The sequence below is a fragment of the Culex quinquefasciatus genome, chromosome 3 (genome assembly GCF_015732765.1).
Source record: "Culex quinquefasciatus strain JHB chromosome 3, VPISU_Cqui_1.0_pri_paternal, whole genome shotgun sequence".
Lineage (NCBI taxonomy): Eukaryota > Metazoa > Arthropoda > Insecta > Diptera > Culicidae > Culex > Culex quinquefasciatus.
In genome coordinates this window covers 86,087,151-86,104,385 of record NC_051863.1, presented here as the reverse complement: position 1 = coordinate 86,104,385, position 17,235 = coordinate 86,087,151, and the positions used below count along the sequence as shown (strand labels likewise).

Below are 17,235 nucleotides of genomic sequence, written 5' to 3'. Positions count from 1 at the left end.
CCTTGTGATAAAAATGTGATACAGCGATACGCCGTATTCAGCAAATTCACGTATAAAATAAGGCATGTTTAATTTAACAAAACAATCAAATTTTTGTTGAGTTTTTCATTTGATTATTTTGTTGTTTTTTTATGAAGATGGACAGTGGGGACCATCCATAAACCACGTGGACACTTTAGGGGGGGGCGAGACATAACCGGAATGGCGTAGACTACGAAAAGTTTTGATATGTGGACTATATCTTGAAGGATTAGCTAGATAGTTGAAATACATTTATGGAATAAAATCGTGAATGGGAGATGGACCCCCGACAAGACAGAACTTTCACACCCTTAGGTCAGTAAACTCAATCGGACCGTGTACGTACCGGTTATTGCGTTTGAAACGGAATTCGTAAACGATTCGAATTGAATTCCGATTGAGTTGACTTTTATCAGAAAGAGACTAACTCAAAGAATTGGTAGAAGAATGACGGAAAGGGAGAGGGAGTGGGGGTGAGAGCAGCCTCAGAAAGCTGTGCAGTCCGTCGCCCCCGTAGATCAAACTTTGTTCCTGAAAGGCATTTCACCGGGTGGGACGAGGGACGGAGAGTGAGGGCAACTTCGAAGAGATTTGCAGTCATCACCCCGTCTTCAGAAGATCCAAACGGTCCGGTCATCGAGAGGCAACTGGCTGACGAGAAGGCAATGTGCGCTTCAGTTGTAGCTCTGGTCCCTCTCTCTCCTTCCGTCCGTATTTGGGAAGCGCTCATTTGGCTTGCAGAATCTCTGCATTTTGACAACATTCTAAAACATTGAATTGTTTCAATAGTAAAACTATTTTGCCAACTTTAAAAATTTGATAGTAAATTGCTGAATAATTTTCGAATCGATTGCAACAGAAATTGTTGCGATTCGATTTGAGGGAAAGAAGTTATAAGCGTTTGACGGATGACGCAGTATTCCAGGGCCTTCGGCCCGAGTTTTTTGGAATGGCACCCCAGTAGTTTCGAGTAAGACCCCGTGGCGCGGTGGTTAGCGGCTTCGGCTGCCAATCCCTCATGTGTGCTAAGGGGCCGGGGTTCGATTCCCGCCCATCTCCTCTGGGTGTTCTGTGTTTGTCCCGTTAGTTAGTAAATTCAGTATGAAAAGACGGTGTGATGTCTATTATTATTATTATTATTATTATAAGACGTAGTCTACGTCAAAATATCACAGTTTCTTAAAATCAAGGTGTGTATCGTCAGGTCAGGGATGGGATTTTATGTGATTTAGGAAGCGTATTTTGATTGTGTCACGGGAAGTGTAAAAGTCAAACAGATCTGAGCACAAGTTAAAAAACACGGAATATACTGGAAACCGGTTCATTACCCGAGCATGGGTAAATAATAAGGAAATGCAAAATAATACCATTCAATGGTATCAATACCAAATTTTGGTTTTCGCGAGCCCTTGAAAAAATGTCTAAAGTGTACAGTATGTCAAAAAAGTATTTACACCCCTTGGGCACTATGCACATTTTGTGATGAAACATGTAAAAAATTAAAGTTTGACAGGAACCTAGTACAACGTTTTGTTCAGAAACTCATGCCAAACATTTTGCTACAAAAAGCTCATGAAAAGATGATTTCTATAAAAAGTTTTATAACAAATACTATTACGAAAATAAAAAAGGTGCAAAAAAAGTTTGTACACCTTTCGAAAAATTAACATAAATAATGTTATTTGTTGACAAATCACCATAAATTCTGTCTCCCAACTCCAAATAGGCATCCTTGACTGATTAAAACAATAATTTGGATTGAATATAAAGTTTACTAACTACTTAGTATAAAAGTTTATATAACTCTGGAAATTCTATATGAAACTTATCTAAACTTAATTTTGCAAACTTTTAATTCCAATAAATGTCAATATATTACCATAGACTTGCTAAATAAACATTTTGGAGTGGGTATAACATCGTTTTGGGGGTATTTGTATCGACAGAATAGATTTTTCGTTGGAATTTCGTACAAACCCGGAATTACGTAGTCGGAAAATCCGCCGGCATCTGAACCGGTCCACAATTCACAAGTCAACCTATGTGGCATCAGAAAGGGCATAAAATTTCCGATCTTTTGATACCCATACATCCAGGTTTTCTATAAAACCCACGTTTTTAAATAACTAAGCAAAAACGTTGTTATGGTTTCGTTTGAGCAACCTTCCAAAAATGTATGGAATTTCGTAATTTTTGTTCTCGTGGATCAAACTTACTTTTTGCCCAGGTATTTAAAAACGTGGGTTTTATAGTTATAATTTTATGCCCTTTCCGATTCCACATAGGTTGACTTGTGAATCGTGGACCGGTTCGGATGCCGGCGGATTTTCCTAAGACGTAATTCCGGGTTGGTACGAAATTCCAACGAAAAATCTATTCTATCGATACAAATACCCCCAAAACGGTGTTATACCCTCTCCAAAATGTTTATTTAGCAATTCTATGGTAATATATTGACATATAGTTGAATTAATAGTTTGCAAAATCAAGTTTAGATAAGTTTTATATAGAATTTCCAGAGTTATATAAACTTTTATACTAAGTAGTAAGTAAACTTTATATTCAATCCAAATTATTTTTTTAATCAGTCAAGGATGCCTATTTGGAGTTGGGAGACTGGATTTATGGTGATTTGTCAACAAATAACATTATTTATGTTAATTTTTCGAAAGGTGTACAAACTTTTTTTGCACCTTTTTTATTTTCCCTATTTTCAGATATTGCATCATTAAAAATTGTACGTTGAGTTCTCAAATTTAAATAGTTTTTAAACCATTTGAAAGCTGCACCCCCGATACCAAAATTTCGGAGTGTCTTTAATAATAAGGGCCTGGAAATTGTCTCAAATGCCCGTTTCAAGTCCAAAAATACTGCCAGAGTGGAGTTTCTGTCCTCAAAAAATTCTTTCCATTTTGCTAAAACCAAATTTAAAGCAGTTTCACAAGAGTGGCCTTCACGATATCCTGATTGTTCTGGTATTAATAATTTGTTTATGTTCAAGTATTCCAGCAATTGAGTTTTCACGACCGTTTCTAGAATTTTTTCTAACGTATGTAACATGTTGATAGGGCGAAACTCTTCAGCTTTTTTTTGTACCAGCAACTTTTTGAATCGGTATAACCAAAGATTCTTTCCAGACTGTTGGAACTTGACCCGACAAAAGTGATTCATTTATTATCTCAAGCAAAGTGTAACCAATGGCATGAAAACAATCTTTCAAAACTTTTGCATTTATATTATCGATCCCTGCTGAGCTTCCTAATTCAAAAAAAATCTTTTTAAGTTCAACATAGGTTACGGGATTAAAGATTTCTAGTCTGCAGTTTCTATTTATCATATTCCTAATTCCAACAGGTTCATCAGTTCTTTCTATGCTCTCATTTATTTCAACAACACTCTCAATGAAATAATTATTAAATTTACTGGCAATAACATCATCGGAACATTCTTCAATATCTCCAAAAAGAATAGTTCTTGGAAGACTGTCTTTAGATTTCATTAATTTTTCAATATTTTCCATAGTTCTTTACTGTTATTTTTATTTCGTTCTATATTGTTTTGAATGTGAGTACTTCTGGTTGTTTTTAATCTTTTTGAGTACCTGTTTCTTGCAACTGTGTATTTTTTCCAATGTCTAGTATTATTTGTTCGACAGAATTTCTTGTAAAGTTTATCTCTTTTTTGTTTTAATCTCATAAGTTCTCCATTATACCAACTGTTCGAATCTTTCTTGTTTATGTACTGCGTAGTTACTAATTCGTTTGTACAATTTTTCAAAGTATTCGTCAAAATTCTTGATTTGAAGTCGAGTTCTCCAGTTAATGTCCTAAAATTTACACGCCTTTCCAAAAGATCGCACAAAGCTGAAGGTGTATAGTTTTTCCAAGATTTAATTTTAATACGGTCATCCGGAGATTCCAAATCAAAGTCTGAGATCGTAATAACCAGTGTTTCGTGGTCTGTTATTTTCCATTCACTTTTAACAACAGCTTTAACGCAATCTATGTTGGAGAAAACGCAGTCGATCAGTGTTCTACTATTTCTCGTTATTCTTGTGAAAGCAGCTACTTTTTGTGTTAAACCTAAATATTCTGTAAGACTCTTTAGATGTGTACAATTCTGCTCATCAAGCCAATTTATATTAAAATCACCAGCTATCAAATTAAATTTACTCATATCTAAGAAATTTTCCAACCAATTTTCTAAAATTTGAATGAATCGCTGGTCACTAGAACTTGGTGAATGATACAAAATTCCATAATTACCAGTATTCATGCCTTTTTCAACTGTAATACCCAAACACCAGTTATTTTCAGAAAACTCGTTTAAGCACACTTTAAGATAAATAGATTCTTTATAATAAATAGCAACTCCTCCAATATGCCTAGAGTGCGACAAACAAAATACAACTTTATACCCTGGAATGGAATATTGATCGAATGCTTCCGGTTCAGTAATATGCGTTTCAGAAAGTAATACTAAAAGAGGTTGCGAGCTTTCCACTAACTGCCGTCAGGGCCGTGTACAAGGGGGGGGTTTTAGGGGTTTAACCCCCCCCTGGCAAATTAAGTTAGTTACACCCCATGCGCCCCTCGGGCCGAAGGGCCGATTTTTTTTTAGCTATGTTGCTAAAATGCCAAAGAGATTTTTTTTTTTCAAATCGATATGAAAAATTTGACTGGAGGCGCCCTAATGACTAAAACATTTTTATGAAAATTATGAAAGTTTAACTGAGCGCGCCCCTTAGACTTAATTATTTTCAATACGAATATGCAATATAAAAATTTGACTGAAGGCGCCCCTACGACTTTAAAAATCATGCAAATTTTCGATATGAAAAATTTAACTGGAGGCGCCCTAATGACTAAAACATTTTTATGAAAATTATGATAATTTAACTGGAGGCGCCCCTAACACTTATTTTTTTTTTCAATACGAATATGCAATATAAAAATTTGACTGAAGGCGCCCCTACGACTTTAAAAAATCATGCAAATTCTCGATATGAAAAATTTGACTGGAGGCGCCCTAACGATTAAAACATTTTAATGAAAATTATGAAAATTTAACTGGAGGCGCCCCTAAAACTTATTTTTTTTTTCAATACGAATATGCAATATAAAAATTTGACTGGAGACGCCCCTACGACTTCAAAATTTCATGCAAATTCTCGATATGAAAAATTGAAAGCAGGCACCCTTACGACTTAAAAAAATCATACAAATTTTGTTATGAAAATTTGACTGGAGGCGCCCTTATGACTTAAAAAATCAAGCAAATTCTCGATACGAAAAATTTGACTGGAGCGCCCCTATGATTGAAACATTTTTATGAAAATTATGAAAATTTAACTGGAGGCGCCCCTAAGACTTAATTTTTTTCAATACGAATATGCAATATAAAAATTTGACTGGAGGCGCCTCTACGTCTTAAAAAAATCATGCAAATTCTCGAAATGAAATATTGAATGGAGGCGCCCCTAAGACTTAAAAAAAATCATATTAATTTTTTTAATAAAAATTGACTGGAGGCGCCCTTATGACTTGAAAAAACATGAAAATTCTCGATATAAAAAAATTGACTGGGGGTGCCCCTATGACTACCACATTTTTATGAAAATTTAACTGGACGCGTCCCTTAGACTTAATTATTTTCAATACGAATATGCAATATAAAAATTTGACTGGAGGCGCCCCTACGTCTTAAAAAAATCATGCAAATTCTCGAAATGAAATATTGAATGGAGGCGCCCCTACGACTTAAAAAAAATTATATTAATTTTATTATAAAAATTGACTGGAGGCGCCCTTATGACTTGAAAAAAACATGAAAATTCTCGATATAAAAAAATTGACTGGAGGCGTCCCTATGACTACCACATTTTTATGAAAATTTAACTGGACGCGCCCCTAAAACTTAATTTTTTTCAATACGAATATGAAATATAAAAATTTGACTGGAGGCGCCTCTACGTCTTAAAAAAATCATGCAAATTCTCGAAATGAAATATTGAATAGAGGCGCCCCTACGACTTAAAAAAAACATATTAACTTTTTTATAAAAATTGACTGGAGGCGCCCTTATGACTTGAAAAAACATGAAAATTCTCGATATAAAAAATTTGACTTGAGGCGCCCCTATGACTACCACATTTTTATGAAAGTTTAACTGGACGCGCCCCTTAGACTTAATTATTTTCAATACGAATATGCAATATAAAAATATGACTGGAGGCGCCCCTACGTCTTAAAAAAATCATGCAAATTCTCGAAATGAAATATTGAATGGAGGCGCTCCTACGACTTTAAAAAAATCATATTAATTTTATTATAATTGACTGGAGGCGCCCTTATGACTTGAAAAAACATGAAAATTCTCGATATAAAAAATTTGACTTGAGGCGCCCCTATGACTACCACATTTTTATGAAAATTTAACTGAACGCACCCCTTAGACTTAATTTTTTTCAATACGAATATGCAATATAAAAATTTGACTGGAGGCGCCCCTACGACTTTAAAAAAAATCATACAAATTTTGTTATGAAAATTTGACTGGAGGCGCCCTTATTACTCAAAAAAATCATGCAAATTCTCGATATGTAAAAAATTTGACTGAAGGCGCCCCTATGACTAAAACATTTTTATGAAAATAATGAAAATTTAACTGGAGGCGCCCCTAAGACTTAATTTTTTTCAATACGAATATGCAATATAAAAAATTGACTGGAAGCGCCCTTACGACTTAAAAAAATCATGCAAATTCTCGATATGAAAAATTAAATAGAGGCGCCCCTACGACTTTAAAAAATCATACAAATTTTGTTATGAAAATTTGACTGGAGGCACCCTTATGACTTAAAAAAATCTTGCAAATTCTCGATATGAAAAATTTGACTGCAGGCGCCCCTATGACTAAAACATTTTCATGAAAATTATGAAAATTTAATTGGAGGCGCCCCTACGACTTTTTTTTCAGTACGAATATGCCATATAAAAATTTGACTGGAGGCGCCCCTACGACTTAAAAAAACATCCAATTTTATAATGAAAATTTGACTAGAGGCGCTCTTATGACTTAAAAAAATCATACCAATTCTTATATTGAAAATTTGACCTATGACTATGAATGAAACATTTTTATGAAAATTCTCAATATGAAAATTTAACTGGAGGCGCCCCTACGACCTAATTTTTTTAAACATATTCTCAACATTAAAGATTTGACTGGAGGCGCCCCTTAGAATTAAAAAAATCATGCGAATTCTTGATATAAAAATTGACTGAAAGCGCCCCTATAAATTTTTTTTAAATACAAATTCCCAATGTAAAAATATGACTGAAGACGCCCCTACGACTTTAAAGGCATATGCTCGATATGGCAACTTGGATTGAGGCGCCCTTATGACTTAAAAAATCATACAAATTCTTATTATGAAAATTTAACTGGTGCCGCCCCTACGACTTAATTTTTAAACAAATTCTCAATATTAAAAATTTGACAGGAGGCGACTTAAAAAATCATGAAAATTTTCGCTATGAAAAATTTAATGAATGCGTCCCTACGACTTTGAAAAAATCATACAATTTCTTATTATGAAAAAATGACTGGAGGCGTCCTATGACTTAAACATTTTTATGAAAATTCTCGATATAAAAATTGAATTGAAGGCGCCCCTACGACTTAACACAATCATGCAAATTCTCGATATGAAAAATTGATTGGAGGCTCCACTACGACTTTAAAAAAATCATACAAATTTTATTATGAAAATTTGACTGGAGGCGCCCTTATGACTTAAAAAAAATCATGCAAATTCTCGATATGAAAAATTTGACTGGAGGCGTCCCTTTGACTTAAACATTTTTATGAAAATCATGAAAATTTAACTGGAGGCGCCCCTACGATTTATTTTTTTCCAATTCAAATTCTCAATATAAAATTTTGACTGGAGACGCCCTAACGACTTAAAAAAAATCAGGCCAACTTTCGATATGAAAAAATGAATGGAGGCGCTCTTATGACTTAAAAAAAATTATACAAATTCTTATTATGAAAATGTGACCTATGATAATTATGAATGAAACATTTTTATGAAAATTCTCAATACGAAAATTTAACTGGAGGTGCCACTACGACCTAATTTTTATTAAACATATTCTCAATATTAAAAATTTGACTGGAGGCGCCCCTACGACTTAAAAATATCATGCAAATTTTGGATATGAAAAATGAATTAAAATGAAAAATAAATTATGAATTATTTTTTTTAAATATGTATTTAAAAAAAATAATGTTAATGTAAAAAATATGACTGAAGACGCCTCTACGGCTTTAAAGGCATATTCTCGATATGGCAACTTGGATTGAGGCGCCCTTATGACTTAAAAAAATCATACAAATTCTTATTATGAAAATTCAACTTGTGACTTAAATTTTTTAGAACAAATTTTCAATACCAAAAATTTGACAGAAGGCGCCCCTACGACTTAAACAATCATGAAAATTTTTGCTATGAAAAATTTAATGGATGCGTGACTACGACTATAAAAAAATCATACAATTTTTTATTATGAAAATTGACTGGGGCGCCTATGACTAAAACATTTTTATGAAAATTATGAAAATTTAATTGGAGGCGCCATACAAATTTTGTTGTGAAAATTTGACTGGAGGCGCCCTTATGACTAAAAAAATCATGCAAATTCTCGATATGAACATTTTGATTTGAGGCGCTCCTACGACTTAAAAAAATCATGCAAATTCTCGATATGGAAAATGGAATGGGGGCGCCCCTATGACGTAAACATTTTATGTAAATTCTCAATATGTAAGTTTTACTGGAGGCGCCCTTATGAGTGGGGAAAAAATTGGTAAAAATATTGAAAAAAGTTGAATAATCGGTGCCCAAATCAGCTTAAACTGGAAACGCTATTATGACAAAATTAAAACATTCAACAAAAAAAGGTTTGACTATCGACGCCCCTCTAGCAACATAAAGACTGTTTAATAAGAGCAAAACAAAGTTTGGCGTACGGTAACATAAAAAAATAAAAATTCTGTTTAGCGTTCTAGCTACATTTTTTGCGCCGGTTGGCAAACTTTGTTTGACTAATTTTGAATAGTCTTTATAGCTTGAGGAGCGCCGATAGTCAAATAATTTTATCAACAAAACGCCGCTGGTAAAATCCTATTTTCAAAATATTTATCTTTGATCTTTTTTTATGTTGCTCTACTTTTTTCATTTTTTTTTATTTTGTCATGAGGCCACCTCTAGTGAAATTTTATTTTCAAAAAGGTAGTCACATTGTTTTATTTAAAAAATTATTTCATCACAAGGTGCAACTTTTTATCATTTTTATGTTGCTTAAGCTAACTTTTTTTTGATTATTTTTTTTACGTGTTGTGAAACTTTCTTTGAAATCTTATTTTCAAAATATTTTCATCATTTCTATGGTGCTATTCAGGCGTTGATAGCATTTTTTTTAATATGTTAATTATTTTATCATTTTTTAAATTTTGTTTATGAGAGAGGTGCCTTTTCGGAACATTTTCTGGGGTAAATCGAAATACAGTAGTTGTTCGGTAACTGGGCTGAGAACGTAGCCCAGTCACCGAATGCTGTTCGCTAACTGGGCTGAACGAAAAATAACGAGGGGACTATCGATGCATAATATTTTTTTGGTAAAATATAAAAATAAAAGTTGCTTAAATTTATTTACAATGATTACTTTTCATATTTCTTTAATTTTGACTTAAAATTACATAAAAGTTTGAAAAAAGTTTTTTTTATTTGTTGAACATGATTTTTACATCCATTATCCCCTCGGTGATTTCGGTTAGTTTTGGTTTTTTGACGTTTATCTGCTTTTTAACTGGGCTACGGCCCAGTTATCGAGCGCCCAGTTAAAAAGCAGCCCAGTTAAACAACGCTCAGTTACCGAAAACATACTGTATATCTTTGTTTCCTGTAGCAACTTTGTTACTTTTTATCGATTTTCTAGGACGTTTCTTCGGAAAAGTCAAGGAATCGATAGAAATATATTCAAAATTATCTTTTTTAATTTTTTTTATGCTCAAAAAGTCTGTTACAAATGTTTGACCCAAAAATGAAGTTTTTATCTATCTTTTCAGATTTTCAGAAAATTCCGTCCAAAGATACAAAATTTCATACGTTTACATACCCATTCCAGCCCTCAAAACTGTATGGAGACTTGTATGGAAAAACAAATGATGCAAAATTGCTTTTTTTGACATAGGGAATGCAAAGAAAAGTCGATTGAAAACCAGTAGTTTCCGAGTTATGATCAGTTGAACACTTTCAGTTTATCCAGCTACAACCCAACCCCACCTCTAGGCGGGGTTCGATCTAATAATTCTCCAAAAATCTTTTTTTTTTACCAATTTTCGACCTTTAAAAAGCATTGGAAAGGTGAACTCTTAAAACTGACTGACTTGTTTTATTTGGCTTTACCAATGTTTTAAAAAATGAAAATTTTTCTTGGCTGTGTTTTTCACAAATATTTTCTGTACTTTTTTTTCTATTGTTTCAGACTATACCTCTAAGCATTTTTTAACAATTTAAATGATAATGGTTTGTTCTAGAGTAAAAAAAATGAAAAACATACAAAAAAAAGAAACCAAAATAAATTGAAAATGCAGTCCTAAAATTTGCTTTAACCTGAAAACGGTACATTTTGTTAACAAAATTGCTTCAACAATTTTTGTCCACTTTTACGTTTATCATCGTCATATCTCCTAAACCAGATGAATAATATGACCGGCCCCAGAATTGTATGGACATTTGTATAGAAAAACGAATTATGCAATTGTGCTTCTTTTGACATATGGAATGCATAATGCATGGCAAAGTTTCATCCAAATCAAAAAAATGAAAAGCTAAAAATCGTGAAAAAAATTTGCGAAATCGTAGAGAACTACTCTTAATATTAAAAAAAACTTATGAAAACTTATTATCTCGATTAAATTTTCAAAAGGTCCTATCTGCATAGGAAACCCATGAGGGATAGGTTGTTTTGAAAATTTAATCTAGTTTTGAGCAATTACTGCTTCACTTCTTCACTAAAACCCCGTTTTACGCTCCACAAGTGAACGGCTCATGCCTCTTCCGATTTACGCCAAAACTCTCATTTGCGCAAAAATCTCAAATTCGCTCAAACTCCGAATTAACGTCCCCCCTTCATGGCGCTATTCAACACGATTTGCAGCGCCAATTCAAAAAGTGTAGTCTCCTGTTGCACCAATGTAAAATATATAAAAAACGAAGCTGACTTTATATCTGTCGGCCGGTACTAGACCAACCACTGTCTTCCTTTTAACTACAAGGACTTCGCCGCCCTGTTTGAGTAAGGCACAGAGCGACGGCGCCGGATACCCATATTTACACTTAGAATTTTAGAGCGTCCGCCGCGGGATTCGAAACAGCACAATATATGTAAAATATACCAAAGTATTATTTATTGAGTTTAAAGATTGACTGTTAGCGCCCTTTCGCAATCTAAACAAGCACCCCATGCGCCCCTTTCGAGAAAACCCTCCCCTTTCGAAAATCCTGTGCACGGCCCTGACTGCCGTAAAGATACGTAATTTGTGGTCAGTCCAGCAATATTCAAATAGATTATATCTGTAGCATTTACTTTCCTGCAAGCATTTGATTGCTATTCACTCTCGTACAAACGATCCTTTTTAATTGCAGCCAGGTGTCGAAAAACTGGACATTTTGAACTAAATGCAGCATGATAAACATCAAGATTCTGAACAAAACGTAGTACTAGGTTCTTGTCAAACTTTAAATTTTTTACATGTTTCATCACAAAATGTGCATAGTGCCCAAGGGGTGTAAATACTTTTTTGACATACTGTAAGTTAATACTAATCTGAGGTATTATACCAAAATTTGGTATTGTTTTGTTATTGGGCAAATTTTAAGAAAATTTCGAATTTTGACATACTGTTACTTACTTACATACTTAAAAACACAAATCTACTCCAAATTATAGCCAACTACTTCATTTTGGTCTAAAAAAGTCATTTAATGATCATTATAAATTAGGGAATACCATACATTGGTATTGTAAAGATAATTTAAATAAAAATATTATAAAATAAAGTTAATTCATAAAAAAAAATCTATTTTAAATGATTTGCATACTTCCTAAAAGTATGCTGATACATTTGAAAATGATAAGAAAAACATTTATATATTTAGACGATTAACTTTACGACAACAATAGGTTTTACGTGAAAAAATTAGGATTTTAGAATGGATTTTACTTAACATTGTGTGCTTTTTTCGTCATAATCGATAAACTCAAAAAAAAATAATGTCAATCTTTGTTAATTTGATAAAATAACTCTTTCAATACCAAAATGTTGGTATGCATGTGGTATTCGAACTTCGTTCTATAATCCTTTTAATATTGGATTTGTGTTGAATCCTATTCAGTTGGAATCATGCATCCTCGAAAAATGCCACGCTGCCTGGGCTAAAGCCTTTCTCGTTCTGGTTTAGTTTGTTTCTCTTTCTTTGAATTTCTTGATATTTTGCCTGCAACTAAAACATGTTGTGCAGCAGCAGCTCGTTTTCAATAAGCGTTGATAGCTCAGTTGGTAAACGGGTAGCTAAAATGGTGTCCTCACCTTACCTGTCATGAGTTCGATTCCAGTATTCCTCTAGTTTTCTTTACCTGATATTTTTTGGCTCTCCAAGCAAGACTTCGTTTTCCTGCCTGTTCGAAGGATTTAAGTATAGCATCAAAATTCTACCCATTTCTCATTGCAATCCCATTAGCCAAATTGAATTCCCGTTGTAATCCTATAAAAATTCTCACTGTTTTTGTCCAATGAGATTTTTATTTACCCGAAAAGTTGTTATTGTCTGGTTTTCATTTGCCCTTGGAATGGCACGTTTTGATATTGCTTTGGTCTTCCCCATACAGTATTTTGGTATGATTTCATGGTATTATACCATCTATTACTGGGCAACCAAGGGCACATTTTGGTATTTGTTATTATGCCAAGTAATACCAAAATATGGTATTCCCGTGTTATTTACCCCTGCTCGGGTATACCCGTAGTTTGTAAGAACCCTGCGAACAGCCAAGAACGAGTGAATGCGGTGTTTACCATTTGCAAAATGGCAGGACATATGATAGACGATCGAAGGAGAATGAAAGTCGCCTGCAATACTGCCGTTCTACGCATAGCTGTATCATGTTATTTTTTGACGTTTTCGAAAAATGATACACAGAAAAAAATGATGGTAATATTCATCAAGAAATGGTAACAGATTCTGGGTAAAAAAAAGTGTAATCTTACATCAGAAAGAATTTTCACCAGTTTCAATAAAGTGTCCTCTGTTTTTGACGTCAGTTTGTCCCGCGATGTGTTAAAGTCCAAGTTTTTATCAGTGTTAAGACGAATGTTCTAGTTTTAGTCTTAGTTTTTAAGTTTATTTGGGCAATAAGTGCCTGTTGAGAAATAAACAAACAACATTATGTACATGGCGCCTTTTGCCAGTGGAGAGGAAGTACATAGGGGAGAGTGGGGAGACTTGATCCCCTTTTTTTGTATCGCACATACCTCTGTCAATTTATCACATAACTATAAACTTTTTGCATGAATTGAAAGCTTAACATTCATCTATGTTTGGCTAATAAGGGTATTTCATCAGATAAACTCTTCGAATCATGCCAAGCGTTATAAAAAAAATATTTTAATCCGGCATTTTAAAAATGTTAGGGGTAACTTGATCCCCCTTTCAACATTTTGAAGAAATCTTAAGCAAAATGTTTCTTATTCATCCAAACTTTTAATTTTCTATAAGTTACAGCAATTTCATATAAAACCTATACGTTTTGCGTGAGGGTTTTGTAGTTGATAAGTTTATCAAACAATTCATGTGTAAAAATATTTTTTGAATAACTTTTGAGTGTTTTCTATACATATCAAAACAAAGAAAAAAGATCTCTTGGAAGTTTTTTTCAGCTTGTTTTAAAAAAAATGTGTGTAACTCAATCTGAACATTTTTATTTTTTTTTCTTTGTTTTCTACAATGAGTTTTAGTTAATCTCGCACAACTTTCTAGAACAAGGCTAATTGTTTCACCCACATGCTGACGAGATACAGGCTTGGGATCAAGTGTCCCCGGGGATCAAGTCTCCCCACTCTCCCCTATATAACGTAAGTGGAAATAACTCGAGATAGTGTTGCCAGATCTTCAATGTTTTGGACTCGTTGGAAAGGTCTTTCAATTACCTAACCGATGGGTTGGATGATGGATCCGGACATGGTTTGCATATATATAAGCATAGAATAGAGAAAGATAGAATTGCCACTCATTTACCGACCGGGGGACAAAACTGTGCTGCCTAACTGATGCCAGCGGCGAAACGGGGAACTACAACACCCTGCGCATAATACTGTCAAGAATGTGGAGAACTGGTTGGCACATATATATTATTCATTAAAAATGTAAAATGATTTAAAAAAAACATGGAAAACAAATCAAAACAATTATGAAAATTCAAGATAAGTGCATCCCTTAACTAGGATATTTTGCTTTAAATAAGATTAAATGATTTTTATTTCGCATCAGCATTTTTTTTTTCTAAATTTCAAGATTATGCCAAATAAGTTGACACCCGTTTTCACTTCTCCAAGACATCTGTTTTGTCATGTTGACATTTCGCTGTCGCTGTCAAACCAAGTAAAGAATCGGAAGAGGAAATGACTATTTTGCCGTTCGGAGTGAAGAAAAGTGGTCGTGGTGTTCCAGCAAAGACTTAAACCGCAATTTGCGCCTAATCCTAACGTTCTACCACCTTCACTAGTCTCGTCTTTTCATCCGGCTTCCAAGCACCATTTCACATTTTTGATTGCCAACTGAACGTCAACAAGCCTTTTTCCATCTGTCACTGTCAAACAAAACGCACCCTCCAGAATGCACAGGGCAGTTCCATCAAAGTGCACAGTGCGCATTTCGACTGAAGTTCCCCGTTTCGAGCAGTGGTGGCGCTGTCGGCAGTGTCGCTTGACGTTTACAAGGGGGAATCGGCAAGTGGCAATTCTACCTATCTCTATTCTATGATATAAATGAGATCCAGCTTCAATAAGGTACATATTGTGGATTTAGCTCGTAGCTGGATTTTCTGGCATCTTCTCACGGTCATTGGAAACTGTCGTGGATAGACCTAGGGGTTCCCAGTTGGAGTGAAAAAATTCAATATTCTAGATTAAATATTCAAAACAACCTATCCCTCATGGGTTTCCTATGCAAATAGGGCCTTTTGAAAATTTAATCGAGAATTTATAGAAATATTATGGATTAAAATTTAGCTTTTTTATCACTTTTCCGACATCAGGAATAATTGTTTAAACATGCTCGCAATTTTTTTATTAGGTCGGAAAAAAATATTTTTCTTGAACTTTCATTTGTAATCACATGATCACCCCTAATTCTGGCTCGATGCCGCCATCATGCGACCGCGTGCTCCGTTTGTTTGCCAACAAAGCTGCAGCTGGATGGTGAGACGAAGTGAGGGGGGGGAGAGATTTTGACATTTTATGCCCGCATCTGGCTCGCCGCCTATTTCGTCGGTCGTTGAGTCGCCGGTCGTTTCCAGCGACCGAGTCCAGCTAGGAACTGATCGTACAATAAATATCACTTAAGTGGTCATAACTCAATACAGGGTTGGCAGATCTTCAATGTTTCGGACTCGTTGGAAAGGTCTTTCAATAACCTAACAAACGAAGGGTTGTATCATAGACTAATTAAAGACTAAACACTCCGAACAAAATTTTTCAAAAAGTATGACTCATAAGCTGTGAACCGCGAGTACCACGTTGAACCACACATCGGTTCGCCCCTCGTATGACAGAACGACCTGGCAGCGCTGGTTTTTTCGATTTCGTTTTGTGCTGATTTACGCGCGCATCTTGTTTGTTTTTGTTTTGCTTAGCGATCAAGGCAGGCTGCAAATAAGTCAATCAGCTGTGCAGGGATTTTTGTTTGGCGCAACGAGCGAAATTGACTGGTGTTTGGTTTTAAGGTAATGTTTAGCTTTTAAAATAAATGCTTATTTTATCAGTTTATCATTGGTGTTCTCTTTTCCAGATGATTGCTGTTTGTCATCATTCCTCGTAAGCGAAATCTGTTCAATATGAACACCTCGATCGTCCGCGACCTTGCCGCCGGATGATTTGATCATCTCGAATCTAGACAACTCGATGGTAACGATTGCCTGCGACACTCTACCAAAGGCCGGATTTTGGAACCGAAGTGCGCGTTTGGCATTTCCATGCTGTACATTGTCCGTCCCAACACGTTCATCGGTGAGGGTGTCGACTTCGGCGGGTCAACATTTCCGGTCAACATTCCGGTCATCGGAGGCCACTCCGGCCAGACCATTATCCCAGTGAGCTTCCCCAGGACAAGATTGCCACCCTGGCGGTACGCATTCAGGAGGTCCTCAAGACCAAGACCGGTGCCGGTGCGGACACTCTCACGACGGCCTACGCTGAAGCCCGTTTTGCCCTTGCTATGGCCCATGCCATGAACGGCAAAAAGAACGTGATTGAGTGCGCGTTCGTCCGCTCGTCACTTACTTCTCCACGCTGCTGCTGCTGGGCAAGAACGTTCTCGAGAAGAACCTTGGTCTGCCCAAGGTGAACGCCTACGGACAGGAGCTGCTGAAGAAGGACATATCGGAGCTGAAGAAAAACATCCGGAAGGGCGAGGAATTTGTCAAGAACTATGTGAACAAAAAAAAAAAGTGAATTTCGATCATGTTGAAAAAGTTGTAACCGTTGTAACCAACCATTGAAAATAAACTTTCAAGTGCATGATAAAAATTATCGTCGTTTTTGTTTTCTTTGTATTTACCAAAGCAAAAGAAGGAATTTTTCCCCATGACCCATGAGGATTCTTGAACTTAGCGACTTCGGTGGGTCTCAGTTCCGGGACGAAGTGGGCTTCCTTTTTGGGGGCTCCCTTCTAAGTGGAACAATCTGTGCTGACCTCCGCGTACAGTTCGCCTATATAGGTGACGGAGAAGGAGGTGCACTGGGCGGTCGTACGGATTGTCGGTGAAACTGGTTCGGGGACAAATTTTTGTTTGACGACGTTATCGCTGGGGTTCGGAATGCCAAGTTGACGGTTCAGGGCAAAGAACTTGGCTGATTTGAGGTTTTTGA

The 17,235-nt window shown here is 35.4% G+C and overlaps 1 pseudogene; it reads left to right on the top strand.

The window, feature by feature from the left end:
• Positions 1-16,206: 16,206 nt before the first annotated feature.
• On the top strand, positions 16,207-16,921 carry LOC6035207 (annotated as a pseudogene).
• The last annotated feature ends 314 nt before the right edge of the window (positions 16,922-17,235 follow it).